Raw genomic sequence first — 18516 nt, forward strand, 5'->3', positions numbered from 1 at the left:
GTGTTCAGACAATGACAAGGCAAAGCCACAAATACAAGGAAGCTGGAACCCTGAATGACTGTGAGGTAGCCGTCTGCCAACCTCAACACCCAGTCAAAACTGTTAAGTGAACAAAAAATAAAACCATCACACATTTCTGGGTCAATTTGTTAAAACAATTAGCCAATCCTAACTAATATATATGGTTTGAAGATGAGTATATTGGAATTTTAAAAAAAGAATGAAATTAATATAAATAACAGGTTTAAATAGCAAATTTAGGTAACTACCCCCAATTTATTGCCTGCCCAGTAAATCTTGACAGCAAATAGAACAGCTTGTGAGTGTTCAAGTGGGAGAAGTGATAGAGGAAACTTGAGGTAAGAGCATTTCCTGCTGCTCTTCCTAAATTATCCTCTTCATGTCCCTCTGCTTTCCTGGTGTGGCTGGAACAAAGATGGCTACAGTCATCTGTTTGGTCCCCTTATAACAGCTGCTTTCTGGCGAACGTGGTGACGGAATTTGTGACTGGTTTTAGGAAATCTGAGGATAGTTTGCTTTCTGCTGAAGACAAAGTGGAAGCCCTGTCTTTCCTGAGACCAGCCTGCACTATGGCTTTCTTCCTGCCCTCCCTCTCCAACCCCTGCTTTCTCTTCATCCTCTCTCATCATCTTCCCCTTTCCTCAGAGGAAGAGGAGACCCTCATCCACCAAGGAAAACTGGTTCCTCAGCAAAACAGCCAGGTCAACAGGACAGAAGCTGAAGTGTCTGCTTGTAAAGCTCCTCATCATGCTCTACCTAAATTAAAATTGTTTTCAATTACCACAGGACTAAGGCTTTAAAGGATCCCACACTTGTGATCACATTTGTGCTAAATTTCTACCTTAGTGTGGAAGTGTGTCCCTTTGAACTATTTTTCTTCAGAATGCTGAGTTGTTTTAGGGTGAGAATGTGAACACACACATTCACACATCCATACACCTCTTGCTAAGTCTACCTATGTCATACTGCATGATATAAACAAGGAGCAAGAAGGGTAATGAATACATCTTTTTGCAGAAAAATGTGGCAAGCTACGGACTGAAGGCTAACTGTGCACCCACAGCACTCTCCCAAGCTGCTTGTTATATCTCCCAGTTTGTCTACAATGGTCATTTTGTTCTCTACTGATTCTTTTCTTTGATAGCAACCTCTTTTTATGTTGCAAAATGCTGATTTCTGTTCCAAAAGGCACGGAGAGTGAAAAGGACATTCAAGGGCATAAATATGTCCTCAGTTTTAGAACACTGACCAAGGCATGGAAAAGACCACTCTTAACCAGAATATTAATCAAGTTTTCCTAACCTGAGAACCATAAAATATACATGTTTAGGAATGATCAGAAAAATATAATAGTGAAAATTCCCCGGAGTATTAATTGCAGAAAAATCTCAGACTAGAAGTCATCACCCATTTATCTTTTGTTGAAGACTAGCTACAAACCCTGCTCTTTTCATCTCTTAAAATCCTAGTCTTTGGTTCTTTATGTACCAATTATCAGTGAAAGGGAATTTATGGGTGGGAGAGTAAAGGAGCAGACAAACAGCACCTTTTGGTTTTAATAGCTTTCAAGGGTCCTTGCTCAGCATCAAGACCCCTTTTCATTAACCACTCTTCCTTCTTCCTGCCCAGAGGTGGGGGACCCTGGCAGCCCTGTATATGCCACCTGGTCTATTTCCCTGAGCACAGCTTATTAGAAAAAGAGTTCAATAGCAGATATTGACCCAAGCTGGGCCAGTAATATTTTCTCTTTAGGACATGAAAATTGATATACGATAGGATAGGAGGCTGGCACTGATATGCAGGTAAACTTAGAGCGGTACTTGTATAAAGAGTAGTGGGGAAATCTCATCTCTATGTAAAGAAAGAGAAGTCAAGAGACATGTTGATTCAAAGGGAGAATGGGGGTAGGGGAAGGCCATGGACCCCAGAGAGACCTGGAAAATTGTGGTTTTGGTTCCTGACTCAGGCCTGGTTCCTGATTTTAGTATTTTGTGAATACTAGAAATACTATTTCCCAGTCCTTGAATTTTGAGGTACCTCAGTAATCATACAATAATTTTTCCTTCTTTTGCTTAAGCAAAAGATAGATTTCTATTCATTTCAACCCCAACCCCAAAATAACTAAGACAAGCCCCTATTACTGGTCTTCAGACTTTTAAAAGGCAAACATTCCAGCAAGATTTGATTTTTAATTTTGAGACTTTCCACAGTATTACTACCTTTTTTAAGTGTCTTATGCTCATGGTCAGTAAAAGAACTAAACACATAATAACCACACCTGGACTACCATTCTTTTATTCTAAACATTAGGGAAAAAATGCTCATCAGCATCAACTATTTTCAATTGCCATTTGGCCAAACTGTTAAAAGACCAGACCTACAACAGCACCTTCCTAGCAAGAATGAGAGTCCTGTGCAGCAGGCAGTGCCCACCTCTGCCTACAGAATTCCAGTCCAAACAATCTGCTCGGAATTGCCCAGAAATAAGTAGAATGTGCATATGACTCAACCTGTTAAGTAGGAGGACCGTTATTGTTATTTTAATTCCTGCCAGAATATGTGGGCAATTATCCTTCTTTCTTTCTCTGGTTATTCATGAGAGATCCCTCTTCAAAACCTCACTCATGGAATAGGTCTTGCTCAATAAGATCTATTCTTATTCTGGGGTCTCAGAGCATGACTGCCAGGTGATAGTGCAGTTTAGGGGTAGATTTATAAAGGGAACAGACGATATCCTAATTTACCAATAGTACTTTTAGAATGCTTAATCTGCTTTTAAAATTATTTACACAGAGCTGTATGGCACAGGAGCTGAGTAATCAGTGCAACTCAAGGTACTTATTTTCAAGAGAGAATGTCAAAGTACCAGATTTTCTTTCTCTTTTCCTTAACCATTGGGGATACTGTAGTGCTTTCATTTGACTTTTCCTTGCCAAATATTATGAACAATATAAACACTCTTCAAGTGTGACTCTTAGGAGCATTCTACAAACACAACAAAGGCTCTTTCTGCCTAGTGGAGCCCGCATCGAATCTTGGTGTATATTTCCGTCCTTTTCTCCCACTTCTCAGCAAGCTCTGTTCTTTCCCCCCATTTCCCAATAAATTCTTTCTACCGGCCTAACTAAACTGGAGTGTTCTTAAATTCTTTTATGTGACATAGCCAAGGACCTAGAGGAATCCAACACTTCCCCAGCTTCATTTGGTGAGCACCAGGAGGTCTAGAGGTAGATAACCCTCTCTGACACCACATTCTGCCATTTTAAAGGGTTTCCTGGATAGGCTCCCACAGGACATAAACTCAGTCTGCCCAGACTTCTGGCTTCCTCTCCATAGATGGCAGTGGTGAGTGCCCACGCCATATAGACCCAAGGAAGTTCTGGTGGCAGGTGAAACCGATCTTGAGACCTGACTGGGCATGTGGCCTGAGTGGAGCAGGAATCCACCAGGGGTTTACCAGGCCCTCTCTGAGTTCAGAATGGCTATCACCTGTTGTATTGTTTCCTCAGGCCAGTAGTTAACTCCTTTTAATTCAGGGTTCTTAACAAGGGGTCTGTAAGCTTGAATTGAAATTTCAAAATAAACATTATTCTTGTGGAGACATGTTGGTGCAGGTGTGATATATTTGTTAAATAATACACAGTAGAGTGTCGACTTAGTAAGGGGTCCATGGTTTTCACCTGACTGGAAAAGGGGTCCGTGTAACAAAAAAGGCTAAGAACCCCAGCTTTAATCAGAAGTGTCTTTAATCTTCCAACTATTGCTGTCCTCATTTTAGGTGGGTGAGATGCTTTAGAATGCCTTAGAAACTGAAAATGCATTTGTTAGCGAGGCATGAGTCCCAGCATGAGTCTCAGCTCTGGGAAGGCCCTGAGATGGTCTGTGTGCGTGCATGTGTGCGCGCGTGCACGTGCATAAGGCTGTTTGCCTATAAGCAGTAGATCAGTCTCTGCTTCTTAATTGCCTTTTAATGTCTGGTTTAACTGTGGAACTCAACCCTGGGAGTAGCCATGAGGTGAGCTCTCTCGTAGCCATCTGCTAAGTAGGTGAAAGTAAGGTCCCCAGCCAGCCCCTTTTCGAGGGTCAGCCCAGCTTGGGTGTTCAGTTTGGGAGCTGGGCATGATGCCCCCAAGACCTCTAAGGCTCTGGGGATGCCCAGAGACATAAGTCTTCTGATCCCTGGAATGTGGGGACAGTGAGCAGGGCTTCCTGATTTCCAGGATGCTGGCTCGGTGAGCAGTCCATTCAGTCAGGTCTAGTGGTGGGACGCCATCCAGCAAGGATAATGGGTAGCTCTTCCAGCATTCCAGCAGACTCCACATTGGGGTGCCTTCTCAGAAATTGGGACAACCTGGCTACTGATGGTCTAAAAAGAAATAGGCTAATCTTTTCCTGCCAAACCTTGTGGCCACAGTATGGCTGAAAGTGGGCTCTGGGTGGGACCCTAAATTCCAATTAAATCTGTATAAGAGAGAAGAGGACAGACAGATATGAGGGCCAGAGACCATGGACCAGGACCCAAGTCTCCTTAAATGGTTTGAGGAAATGCAGTACCAAATCGGTCAGTTTTAAATAAGCTCAGAGAAATTAGAGGCAGAACCTAGCAATCCAGCCAGTGCCTCAAATATCCATAAAAAGCTGCAGAAGCTTTCCCTGGGCCCTCAAACTTCCATTAACTCCCTTTTAGAAACAGTCTTCTTAGTTTTCAATAATCAAGAACACATTGCCAAGATGGAGAAGGTAAGGAGTGGCAGACAGGCTCATCTTTTAACATGGAAGCAATTACTTGGTTCTTGCCTGCACTTGGGACCTCTCTAAACTTGGTTGTGCCTAATGAGGGGAGTGATGGGGAATTAAGATCTAGGTTGTTTTACTAAACCTCAACCCTGTAGAATAAGGAACCTCCTCATGTGCCATCAATTAAGATCAAAAGGTTCTTGACTATTCCCTGGTAACACTCCATTCCTTCCAGTGAAAAAGCCTTCGCAGGGCTTTACCCCTTGCCAGGAGGTAACTAATGGGATATGGCCTGCAGAGCAGCCCCAATTCGTGTCTCACTGAGGACAGGGCTTCTCTGGCCCCCTTAGCTCTGTACTTAGCAGCTGCCCAGGAATTTTCCTGGAGGAACTAAGTTGGAGGCTCCTGTATGAGGTTTCTGCCATGAACAGACACTGGGAGCTTTTCATTTAGATGATTCTAAAGTCAAGTCTTTCCCTAAGCTAAGCTAAGTGTGTAAAATTCTCTTCTGTTCTAATCTGTGCTTGCTTTAAATTTGTCTGTCTGCTCAAGCCTAGAAACTCATTGTTCCCCTGTTACAAACTGGATAATGTGGAAGTGGACGTGGCTCAACTGACAGAGCATCTGCCTACCGTATGGAGGGTCCAGGTTCTATACCCAGGGCCTCCTGACCCATATGGTGAGCTGGCCCATGCGCAGTGCTGCCACATGCAAGGAGTGTCATTCCATGCAGGAGCGCTCCCTTGTAGGGGAGCCCCATGTGCTAGGAGTGCGCCCTGTAAGGAGAGCTGCCCCATGTAAAAAAAGCACAGCCTGCCCAGGAGTGGTGCCGCATACACGGAGAGCTGATGCAGCAAGATGGTACAACAAATAGAGACACAGTTTTTCATTGCCACCTGGTGATACAAGCAGACGCAGAAGAACACACAGTGAATGGACACAGAGAGCAGACAACAGGGTCGGGGCAGGGGGGGCGGGGGGGGGGGAAGAGGGGAGAGAAATAAATAAAATAAATCTTTAAACAAAATAAAACCAAAAAACAACAAAATGGATAATGGTGAAAGGTAACCTAAAAATTACTTTTTAAATGCCAACAGTATCTTGCATATGGATTTGATGTAAAATTCACAAGTGGAATTCAACTGCTGGAAAGGCAGAAAACTTAGCAAATTTGTTACTAATAAAATTGTCTGTTGCTTAGTTAATAAACAGAAGTGCCCAAATTGTTTTTAAGGGAAAACTTGCCAGAAACTGTAACTAAAAGTTAAGATCATTAAATAGATACCTTTATATTATAAAACAGCAGAAGAGTAATATCTGAACTTGCTCTAACTGGGTGATTTACCCTAGAACCTATACTGAGATGATAATTCTAAACTGTTTACTTTTGTTTATGGTTACTCCAGGTCTAGCCACACCCTTGCTTTATAGCTTCACCTTTCACCTTGCCCTTAGACTTAGTTATTGTGATAGTAAATATAAAGTGAGTTTGCTTTTGTTTATGGTTGCTTCAGGTCTAGCCTCAACCCCTGCTTTTGCTTATGGTTATTTCATGACAACTTCTGCCACCTATGGCTCTGGAAAAAGCAAACTTGAGACACCCCTGTCTCCTGTCTTTCCCCTGGTGCCAAATGACCCTGCTTTCTCTCCTGACTCCATTGTGGACTAAACTGCTGCTTGGTGGAATTCTTGACCCTTAGGGGTTGAACTTCCACTGTTCCAGTCCAGTGGCCACAGGAGTCCTGTTATCTCCAAGAACTGGGGAGCGGGGGAGGCCTTGAGTTTTGAAGTTCCTAAAAGCAGCAATTCATGAGAGAAACCAGTTTCCCTGGGGCTTCAATGATCTCACTGAATGAGTGTTTTTCATCCAAGGTCTGCTGAAGTCAAAATGGGAAATAAGCAAAGTTCTGAAGTAAAAGAAAATGATAGTTTAAAGTATTGGGGACAATTTGGTTATAAGCCAATAATTAAAAGGGAAAAAAATTATTGTGCAAAACTGCATGGTCATAGTGCAAACTAGAGTGATTAGAAATAGCCTTTAAAGAAATCTTTTAAATGTTATTTTATAGTTAAATGTATTTTGTAAAAGAATGAAAGTTTTAAGTAACTTTCGTCAGTTGTGGTTTTTTTTGTCTCTCTATTTGTGCCTATTTTTTTGTGTGTGCCTGCCTATTTGCTCAGTGTATATCTTCATACATGGGGATGGGAATATCAAATTAACATAGGAAAATTCTTAAAAGAGCTCTATTCAAATTGTATAATCAAATATGTAGTTATGTATGTGAATGAATATTCCTGGAGCCCAAATTATGCTAAGCAGTATGGAAAGGTCATATAGAAATCTGAACACAGAAACTATTGGGAAAGGGAAAAAGATTTTCCTGAGCTGTTTGAGCTACCCAACCCCCAGGGCCTTCTCTTTGCAAGAGCCTTGAGGGAGGGGCTAGATGTAGTAGATTAAAATACTTCCAGGGAAAAAAAAACACAAAAAACTCTTCTAGGCTGGGAAATTAAGAATCAGTTGCCCTTTAATTCCCCAAATTAACCTTTTACCAGCCTTAAAAAAAGGGTGGTTAATAATCCAATTGTCAAATTTCAGTAATAAAGGAAAAGTCCTTAAAAGCTATGGAAAGATCTTTTCTAAATTATGATTAAAGCAAATTAAACAATTAAAATATATTCCAGAACCAAGTAGTCAGTATGTTTCTAAGGTTATTCACAGTTTTAGAATTTTATTAAAGAAAAGAGGTTTTAGCCTCCTGTAAAGGAAGGAAAAAGAACATTCCCTGCATAAACTATAATGGCTTCAATTTTATTTAGCTTGGGTGTAATCTCCCTAGATTTACAGGATACCAATTAAATAAATTAACATTATATGTATTAAATCTTTAAGATGATGAAAATTGTAAAATTCATATTTAATGTAATTAAGTTAAAGAAGGAAATGTAGATATGCCCTCTCTTAAATGGATAAAGTAAACTTCATTCATTGCTAATTGTAATTTAATAAGCTTGTTTAAAGGTAAACTAACTTCTAGTTATAAGAAGTTTGTGAAAGCATCTTGTAACTGAAGCATTTGAATGGCTAATTCCAGGGAGCCATTATTCATTAAAACCTAAATTGATATTGATAGCAAAATAGCTTCCTAACAGGGAAACTGGTTGGTCAGAGGCCACCTCAATCTGCACATTAAAGTGGTGGTAAGGAAAGATAATCTTGATTCCATTGGGAATCTTCAGGTTTCATAAAATAATTGAGAAAGTAATTTTCCTGTATTGCTAAAGTAAAATATCTGTTAATTAACATCATAATGGTAAAGCTGTAGAAGTAAAAAGCAAAGTACTATTATAAAAAGTTAAGTTCGTTTGATATGTTATAAATGCAATAGAAGTGTTCAGAAAGTGTATAAAAATCAAAAGAGGGTGGGGGTATATGGGGACCTCATATTATTGAATGTAACATTAAAAAAATAAAGACAAAAAAATAAAAAAAGTAAAAAAATAAATCGAAAGAGAGATTTCAGTATTGTCAAACTCTCTTGTGCATTCCAACCCAGCCCAAATACCTTGCATGGTGCCTCTCCTTTTTGAGTTATTAGCTAGGTTGGTCACTGACCACTAAAATAATAAAGGTATCTGCTACATCTCTGGTTATGCTCCTGAAGTGGATGGAGAGTATGCTGCAGTTTCAGACTCTTGCAGCAGCCCATGATGGCTCAATATGGCCAGATGTACAATGGACATTGCCTCCAGTCTGGCTCTGTCTCACAGTGCCAAAGGGCACTCTACATCAGGCCAGTGAAACACTGGAGCCTTCCCTTCCCAGTCTCTCTCTAGGGTCAACAGTGCTGCAGCATGCTGGCTGTGTGAAGGGCATACCAAGTGGAGCAACAATTACCAGAGTACTATGAGTAGAACTTAAACAAACACAACTGGCATTATGGCCTGCTCCCATGGAGAAATAACATGTATGGTATTGCAGACCTGGAACTTAGATCTATTAATTGCAGCTAAAAGAGGAACTTGTGCATTGATTAGTATTAAATACTATACCTATATGCCTGATGATTATGATGATATCTTTTCTATTCTACATCATATGTAGGGGGATATTGAACATGTTGAAAGTCCGGGTAAACTTAATTCATTGTCTAAGTAGTTAATGAACATGCCTATAAGATAAAGGAATTGCTCTCTTATTACTGTATTTTGATTGCTGTGTATTTGTCTTGTTACCTATACTGTCTCTTGTGAGTTTATGTCTAGGGCAGTGTCTCTCTTCATACCTCTCTTAGCTGTCCTAAGCATTATCACTGCTGTGAGAACTGGGGTTGGCAGTTTATACCCAAACCCATTTCGTCTACCACATCTCTCCCTAGAGTTAACCAACAGCATAAAAGAACTCAAGGGAGAATGCTGTTTCCATCAACTTTGGGAGGATGCAGCCTCTGAAGGCACCTGGCCTTTCTCGTTCTCATGGTCCAGTATGTCATGGCTGGCCCCATTTTTGGGTCTGCCTACCACCATCTTCTTTATCCTTTTAATAGGACCATGTATCTTCAAAATTCTAATTCAGTTTATTTCTTACAGAATCAGTACCTTATTAATTATGAGTAGATTTCATCCAGTTCCAATCAGGGTGACAGACCCCTCTTCCCTCAACCACAGTATAATAACCAGAGAGGTTTACACCCTGTCAGGCAGGGACTACTGCCCTACCCAGCAGGAATTAACTACAGAAGAATGACCATTGCCCCTTAGCACCCCCTTAAGAATAAGAGAATGAACTCTCTAAGGAGGGAGTTGAGGTAGGTTAGTACTGGGAATCGAGGAGAAGATGAGTCAAAATATGGCCAACAGACAACATGGTCGACAGACAATATTGCCAAGAGAGGCCATCAAGACCTTAACCATGAGGTCCCAATTGGGACTCCTTCCAGGGCAGACCATGGATATTCCAAACAGGCCACGCATTGGCCCACACCACTGGTGGGATAACCAATAACATCTGGGGCCCCTCCTCTTAGCATTGACAAGGGGAGGAATAATTAATTGCTTAAAAGGTAACCACATAAGCTGAATCTCACTCTCTATGCCCAGAGGAGAGATACACATCAAATCTCAGTGCATATTTCCATCCTTCTCTCCCATTTCTCAGCAACCTCTGTTCTTTTCCCCATTTCCCAATAAATTATTTTACTGGCATAAATAAATAAATAATTAAAAACAAAAAAATCAGCCTATTTTATAGAAAATTGTCTTAAAGAATAAATTGTACCCAACTATAAACAATGAAAAGATATAAATTTATCTGTGAAGATAACAATAAAATCTAAGCAGTGGTGTCAGGTAGTGCTGGGAGAATAAAATGTTTATATTTTCTGTCCTTAAGATTGTTTTCTCATTTCCACTCTGCTAATTTGTCCGCATTTTTGGTACTATAAATTAAGATTCAAAATTACAAATCAGCAGAATAAAATTTTCTCACAGTGCTTTAAAGTCTTGTGTATCAAAAATATGAAAGTTCTTTAACATACCAGAAGTGATGGACTCTGTTAAGACAACTGAAGGTATCCTTAAAAGGGCAAAAACAATTGCTTGTGTGTGTTGAGTGTCTAGCCGCATTTTTCCACAGTAACCCGTGCATATCTATTCATTCTTTCAACAGGTATTTTCTGAGGGTCCACCTAGGTAGAGGCGCTGTTCTAGATTCTGGAGATATAGCTCAGACATCACCCAGTCTCTGCCCTCACTGGTAGGAGATGATGCTGAAGTGATGTCAGGGAGGAAGCAGATACTAGCTTATAGAGCACCTTGTTGACCACAGTAGGGAGTGGGAACTTCATTCTATTATGAGCAACCATTGGTGGATGTTGAACAGAGGAGTGATATCAATTGATTTTTATTTTTAGAAAGATCATCTGACATGTGTGACATTTAGAACAAACGTAGAACAATATTGGGCGTAGGGATTATTGCAGTAGTCAGTGAGAGAAGGTGAATTTGAATAGTGTAGATAAGATGAGCAATGATCAGATTCAGGACAGGCATGAGTTTTTGCTACTGTTATTATCTACCATGAGGCTTAAGGAAGTGAAATAATATGCCTCTTGTAAGTGGTAGTGGAGCAGTAGAGCATGGAAACAAACCAATTGTTGAACTGTATACCATTACCCCATAATGTTTATGTAGGGCCTTTACGTGAAAAAGATGCTGGTCTTATATGAATTATTAAGACTCTTAACATTCATATATATATATATATATATATATATATATATATATATAAATCTTTACATTTAGAATTATGTGTATTGGGATTAAAATATTCAATACTCAGATTTGTGTTATAGAATAATTAGTAATAGTAGCAAATGACTGCAAAGGACTTTGTCATCTACAAAGTATTTTCACTCCCATTGCCTCTTTCAATTTAATCTAATTGCCTGGGTTAGGTGATTACAAAAGTAATCACTTGGTAAACAATGTTAAGTGAGTATAGCAAAATATTTCTATACCTAATTAACTGGTCACATTTGTTGTATCAGTGAATGAATGAATCTTCACTGTACCCAATAGCCTATTTTCCCCCTTTGAGTTAGCACTGCATCTTCCTTTCTTTTCTAACACAATCCCAACTTATAGAAAAGGGTCCCAATAAACATTGTTGGAATAAGTGAAATTTCTATTTAGTGTCACATAGGTAGTTTTTCCAGTTCATTTTCTGGTAGGATTCATAGCTTTGGAGTCTGGCAGAGACAAGTTTGAATCTAGGCTTTACAATCACTATGGGATCTTGAGTAAATTATCTGACATATTTGGGTCTCTGTTTCCTCTTCCGAAAAATGGGAGAATGAGTTTCTAACCTGTGAGGCTTATGTAAAATCTCATATTTACTCATATTTGCCCAGAAAAGGTTATTTTCCTCCCTCTCTCCCTCTTCCAACTCTTCCAGAGTAGCAATTTGCTATGAAAGATTTTACATCTATAGATCTTATTACTGTTTATTGATATTTCTTTTACCTTAAGAAAATTCTGGAATAATTAACTGTAGGGTTAGAGAAAATTATTTTAATTTCTTTTATGATTTTCTAAGGGAATAGGGGAAATTGGCCAAACTAAACTATTTTCCTTTAAATTATCTTTTAAATTTCAAAGGTAGTATTTGCATAGTATTTGGGAACAATGTTTCATCTTCAGGGAAATAAAACAGATTTCAATTATTATGTTAGGGCAGAAACAGTGAAAATTATGAGTCCCATTAGATTAGCAAGACTTTTACAGCCAATTCAAAATCATTTTAAAACAGAAAAAAAAAATCATAAACAGGATTAGCACGCAATTATATATTAAGAATTTTGGATGCTTCGTAAGCCATGTTTGAAGCATTTTAGTATCAAATCTGTAAAATGCTGAAAGTTATTTAGAAATAATAATAATTAGTAATAGTAAGCACCAGAAGTTTGAAAAAGTTAAATAGAATCAACTTTATGACAGTCAAAATGATTCAACCAGATCTTCATATATCAATATAGATGAATCTTCAAATCTAATGCTGGGTGAAGGCAAGCTGCAAAAAAGTACCTATAGTAAGATACCATTTACATGAACTTAAAAAAATGTAAGTAACTACATGACATATTGTTTCATATACCTCATAAAAGTATTAGAACCCACATATGAAGGTTGTATCATCTTTAGGATTGTGACACTTCTTTGGAATAAAGGAGAAAAGTGGAAAGTGAGCAGGGTAAGCTTTTGCTCTTTCTGTGACAATTTATTTCTTTTAAAATGATTTGAATATAGCTGAATATTAACATTTGTTTATTTCATGTGGCATGCACTTAAGTATTATAATTTTTTTCTGTATTTCTTTTGAAAACTGTAAAGTTCCTTGATTAAAAATAAAGTAATAAATGGGAGCAGTTGTAAATCAAGTATCTGAGTGCCTGTTTCCCACATATGAGGTCCAGGGTTCAATCCCTGGTATACCTCCTTAAAAAAAAAAAAAGGAAAGAAAGAAATAGTAAAAATAGGGAAGTGAACATTTATGTAGTTAATTTTAAGACTGTATATTCATTATTTCTAACAAAAAGAAATAGCAATAAAATCCATCCCATATTTCCTAGAATATAAAACCACTCACTTAAAATCTTTTTTTACCAGTATCATACTATCATATGCGTTCTATCTGTTCCACCAACCAGCCATTCCCCTCTCTCCATCTCCTTGGGTCTCCCTATTCCTTGAGACACAACAATATTAAAATTAGTCCAATTAATAAACCTACAATGTTCAAGTAAAAGGAAGCATCAGGAATTCCTAAGTCAAGAATTCCTAAGCTGCCATAGACAGCGATTCCTCTGATGGATCTGGACAAAGTAAGATGAAAACCTTCTGGAAGGGATTCACCAATCTAGATGCCATTAAGAACGTTTGTGATTCATGGGAGGAAATCAAATATCAACTTTAACAAGAGTTTGGAAGAAATTGATTCCAACCCTCCTTGGATGCCTTTAAGTTCAAGACTACAGTGGAGGAACTAACTGCAGATGTGGTGGAAATAGCAAGAGAACTAGAATTAAAGGTGGAACCTGAAGATGTGACTGAATTGCTACAATCTCACGAAAAAACTTTAATGGGTGAGGAGTTACTTCTTACACATGAGCAAAGAAAGTGGTTTCTTGAGATAGAAGCTACTCCTGGTGAAGATATTGTGAACACTGTTGAAATGACAAAAAAGGATTTAGATATTCCATAAACTTAGTTGATAAAACCATCAGCAGAGTTTGAAAGTTGAAAGTTCTACAATGGCAAAATTCTATGAAACAGTATTGCATAATACAGAGAAATCTTTCATGAAAGGAAGACTCAATCAATGTGATAAACTTCATTATTGTCTGAATTTAAGAAATTCCCACAGCCATCCCAAAGTTCAGCAGCCATGCTGATCAATCAGCAGACATCAACATTGAGGCAAAACCCTCCACTAGCAAAAAGATAATGACTTGCTGAAGTCTCAGATGATGGTTAGCAATTTTTGTAATAAAGTATTATTTAGTTAAGGTATCTATGCTGTTTTTATAGATCTAATGCTATTGCACACTTAACAGACTAGTTTTATATGCACTGGGAAACAACAACAACAAAAAATCATGACTCACTTTATTGCAATATTCGCTGTATTGTGGTGGTCTGAAACCAAACCTGCAATGTTTCCGAGGTATCCCTTTTTCTTTTAAGTAACGAATACAAATGCAAAATAAAAGTTTGCCTGCTATGGTACTTTTAGTAAATGCATTATTCTTTTCTTTCATGCACTTGAGATGAATGCTAGCTCAATTAATATGCTTACAGATAATATACTCAAAATGTAGGAGGGTCTGACTGGTAAACAATTTTACCACAACATGAAAATACTTTCAAAATTGCAGGGGGGTGGGAGGGGCTGGTGTTCTTTACAACCTCTGTGCTCCCAGAACCCAAGTAGGCAAAATTGGTTGAACAACTTCATCTACCTGCCTCCTCTCTCTCTGCCTCACACCCCTCAGCTATAAAATGGGGACATTATCTGTATCTATTTCGTAGGGCTATTGTAAGGACTAAATGATTCAATTCACGTAAAGTTAGCTGTGTAGCACTACGCCTGGAATGTAGTAAGTGCTGAGCAAGTGCTGTTGATATTATCCTGGTATTTTACCATAAAAGGGTAGACCAACTTAGTTCAGTTTTCATTTCAGAGAAAGGTGTTGATGTTCTTTTACTATTACATCATTTTAACCACTATGAAGTGCTACTTTAATAATTCTAAATTTTTTAGTCATAAAATTAAAAAATATACTTTTTTCTCCCTTATCAAACTGAATTGATATTTATTTAAAGACAAAAAACAAAACAAAAGAAAAACCAGACGGTTAGCACAGAGTTATTTTACACAAGTGTGGGTAACTTTTTAATAGTAGAGAAGGTCTTACCTATTCAATGAAATGATAAATGGTAAAGGTGGTTATGTTGTGTTCTCAAAGGATCAATAATATATTATGGCTTCTTTCTGTAAAAATGAATTTAAAACATTAATACTTTAATTTCTGATGCACACACATCAATTATATCATGTAACTACAAAATTCTCTTGTGGATTTCTCTTTTTATTTTGGTATCCATGAAACTGAGACAGAATTCATAATGGTTCTTTATAGTCATCCATTTCCTACTGAAATGCCAAATTTTCTGCTTAGAAAACACAATCCCTTCTCTTATTCCTCTGCAGTCAAAGTCATATCAAGCATTCACTAATCTAGTTAAAAGGTGTTATTCTTCAAATGTTAATTGGCCCTCCATTTAAAAGCATAATCTCTCTTCACATTGTTTATGCAAACCCAGGTTAAATGAATTTTAACCAAAATTATTTAAAATTAATTCATAAAAAAGAGATTGCTTGGGCATTATATACCATTCTCTATGAAAAGGCACCAGCCTGAGAATGATGAATATATATTTTTTCTTTCTTTTTTTATTGAAATATATCATTCATACATGAACACACATAAACAATAAGTGTATAGTAAAGATTGTGAATTTACAAAATAAACATACATAACATCACACAGGGGTCTCATACATCACCCCTCCACCAAGTCTTTGCATTGGTGTGAAACATTTATTACAAACTATACAAGAGCATCATCAAAATATTACTACCAATTATATTCCTTATCTTACATTTGGTGTATTTTTCCTCCAACCCATACTATTTTTAAAAATGTATTTATGTTACAGATATTGTGTACTTGCAAAACAATCATACAGATATGTAGATTTCCCACACAACTCCACACCCTGGTGGAACATTTGTTACAGATTATGAGATAATATCATCAGACTATTACCAACGATCATGGTCCACAGCATACATTTGGCAGACTTTTTCCATACACCTCCATTATCAACACAGTATAGCTTGGCATTAATGCAAGAGTATTATAGTATTACTGTTAACCGCAGTCTATAGGTCACACCAATTGTAGTTTTCCCATGTTTTTCCATCTTCCCATCACCTGTAATAGCGATGTACATCTGCTCTAGCTCACAGAAGGACTCTCTTACATTGGTACCCTTAACCACAATTCGCAACTGCTTCTGGGTTCACTGTGTTATTCAGTCCCTAGAGTATTCTTTAGCTTTCTTTCTATTGACATTTACTTCCCTAGACTACCTTTTTCAGTCACAATCCCATTTATAAACCAGTTGTTACTCACTATAATGTGTTACTATCAACTCTATTGATCACCGCACTTTTACAGTCAAGTTAATTAAACTTCTACGTACATTAAGCATCCATAGTTCTTCTCAACCCTCCTCTTATCTCCTTATAACCTATACTCTAGGTTCTAATTCCATGTATTTATTATTTGTATTTAGTTCATATTAAGGAAACCATGCAATATTTGTCCTTTTGTGTCTGGCTTACTTCACTTAGCATAATGTCTTCAAGACTCATCCATGTTATCACATATGTCCCAATTTCATTTCTTCTTATTGCAGCATAGTATTCCATAGTACATATATACCACATTTTGTTTATCCATTCATTTGTGGATGGACTCTTGGGTTCTTTCCATCTTTTGGCAATTGTGAACAATACTGCTATGAACAATGGTGTTCAGGTGTCTGTTTGTGTCATAGTTTTTAGTTCTTCTGGATATATTCCTAGTAGAGGAACTCCTGGATCATATGGCAGTTCTATTTTCAGCTTCCTGAGGAATCGCCAAACTGTCTTCCACAGAGGCTGTACCATTTTACACTTCTACCAGCAGTGAAGGAGTGTCCCTGTTTCTCCACATCCTCTCCAGCACTTATTGTTATGTTTTTTAAATAATGGCCACTCTATGTGGTGTTAGATAATAGCTCCTTGTTCTTTTAATTTGCATTTCCTTACTAGCTAGAAATATGTGCTTTTTGGCCATTTGTATTTCCTCTTTGGAGAAATGTCTATTTAAATCTTTTGCCCATTTTTCAATTGGACTGCTTGCTCTTTTATTGTTGACTTGTATGATCTCCTTATATAGAATGGAAATCTAACCCTTATCGGATAAGTGATTTCCAAATATTTTCTCCCACTGACTGGGCTGCCTTTTTACCTTCTTAATGAAGTCCTTTGAATCACAGAAATGTCTAAGTTTGAGGAGGTCCCATTTATCCATGTTTTCTTTCTTTGCTCGTGCTTTTGGTGTAAGGTTTAAGAATCCACCACCTACCACCAGGTCTTGAAGATGTTTCCCTACATTTTCTTCTAGGAGCTTTATTGTATTTCCTTTTATATTTAGGTCTTTGATCCATTTTGAGTTAATTTTTGTATAAGATGTGAGATAGGGTTCTTTTTTCTTTCTTTTGGCTATGAATATCCAGTTCTCCCAACACTATTTGTTGAATAAACTGTTCTGCCCCAACTGGGAGGTCTTGATAGGCTTGTCAAAAATCACAAGGCCATAGATGTGGGGGTCTGTTTCTGAACCATCAATTCAGTTCCATTGGTCTATGTTTCTATATTTATGCCAATATCATGCTGTTTTTACCACTGTAGCTAGGTAATATGATTTAAAGTCTGGAAGTGAGAGTCCTCCAACTTCACTTTTCCTTTTTAAGATATTTCTGGCTATTCGGGCCTTTTACCCTTCCAGATAAATTTGATAATTATGTTTTCCACTTGCTTAAAAAATGCTGGTGCAATTTTTCTTGGGATTGCATTGAATCTGTATATCAATTTGGGTAGAATTGTCATCTTAATGATATTTAGTTTCCAATCCATGAGCATGGAATGTTCCTCCAATTATTTAGGTCTATTTTTATTTCTTTTACCAATGCATTATAGGTTTCTGAATACAAATTCTTTGCAGCCTTGGTTAAGTTTATTCCTAAATATTTGATTCTTTTAGTTGCTATTGTAAATGAAATGTTTTTCTTGACTTCCTCCTCAGATTGTGCATTATTAGTGTGCAGAAGCACCAGTGATTTTTGCATATTGATCTTGTATCCTGACACTCTACTGAAATCATTTATTAACTCTAGCAGCTTTGTTATAGATTTCTCAGGATTTTCTAAATATACAATCATATCATCTGTGAATAGTGAAAGTTTTAATTCTTCCTTTCCAGTTTGAATGCCTTTTATTTCTTTTTCTTGCCTGATTGCTCTAGCTAGAACCTCTAGCACTATATTGAACAACAGTGGTAACAGTGGGCATCCTTGTCTTGTCCCTGATCTTAATGGGAAAGCTTTTAGTTTTCACCATAGAGTACAATGTTATCTGTGGGCTTTTCATATATGGCCTTTCTCATGTTGAGAAAATTTCCTTCAATTCCTATTTTTTGTAGTATTTTTATCAAGAAAGGATGCTGTATTTTGTCAAATGCCTTTTCTGCATCAATTGATAAGATCACATGATTTTTTTTTCTTTGATTTATTAATGTGGTATATTATGCTGATTTTCTTGTGTTGAACCAGCCTTGCATGCCTGGTATAAAACCCACTTGATCATGATGGATAATTCTTTTGATGTGCTCTTGGATTCTATTAGCAAATATTTTATTGAGGATTTTTGTATCTGTATTCATTAGAGAAATGGGTCTGTAATTTTCTTTTCTTGTAATATCTTTATCTGGTTTTGGTATTAGGGTGATATTGGCTTCATAGAATGTGTTTGGTAGTCTTCCTTCTTGTTCAATTTTTTGGAAGAGCTTGAGTAAGACTGGTATTAAA

At 37.5% G+C, this 18516-nt stretch overlaps 1 protein-coding gene across 49 annotated transcripts in view; it reads right to left on the bottom strand.

Moving 5' to 3' along the window:
* The window catches only part of MAP2 (microtubule associated protein 2), a 308607-nt gene that overhangs the window by 97126 nt on the left and 192965 nt on the right, over positions 1-18516 (bottom strand). For 26 of the 49 annotated variants that reach the window (XM_058300230.2, XM_058300250.1, XM_058300242.1 and 23 more), the window contains one exon: positions 14733-14809. The exons of the other annotated variants lie outside the window; for them this stretch is intronic. The gene's annotated coding sequence lies outside the window, so the exon portion shown is untranslated. The remainder of the gene's footprint in view (positions 1-14732; positions 14810-18516) is intronic. 49 annotated transcript variants of the gene reach the window in all.

This window comes from Dasypus novemcinctus, chromosome 7 (assembly GCF_030445035.2).
Source record: "Dasypus novemcinctus isolate mDasNov1 chromosome 7, mDasNov1.1.hap2, whole genome shotgun sequence".
In the NCBI taxonomy this organism is placed as follows: domain Eukaryota; kingdom Metazoa; phylum Chordata; class Mammalia; order Cingulata; family Dasypodidae; genus Dasypus; species Dasypus novemcinctus.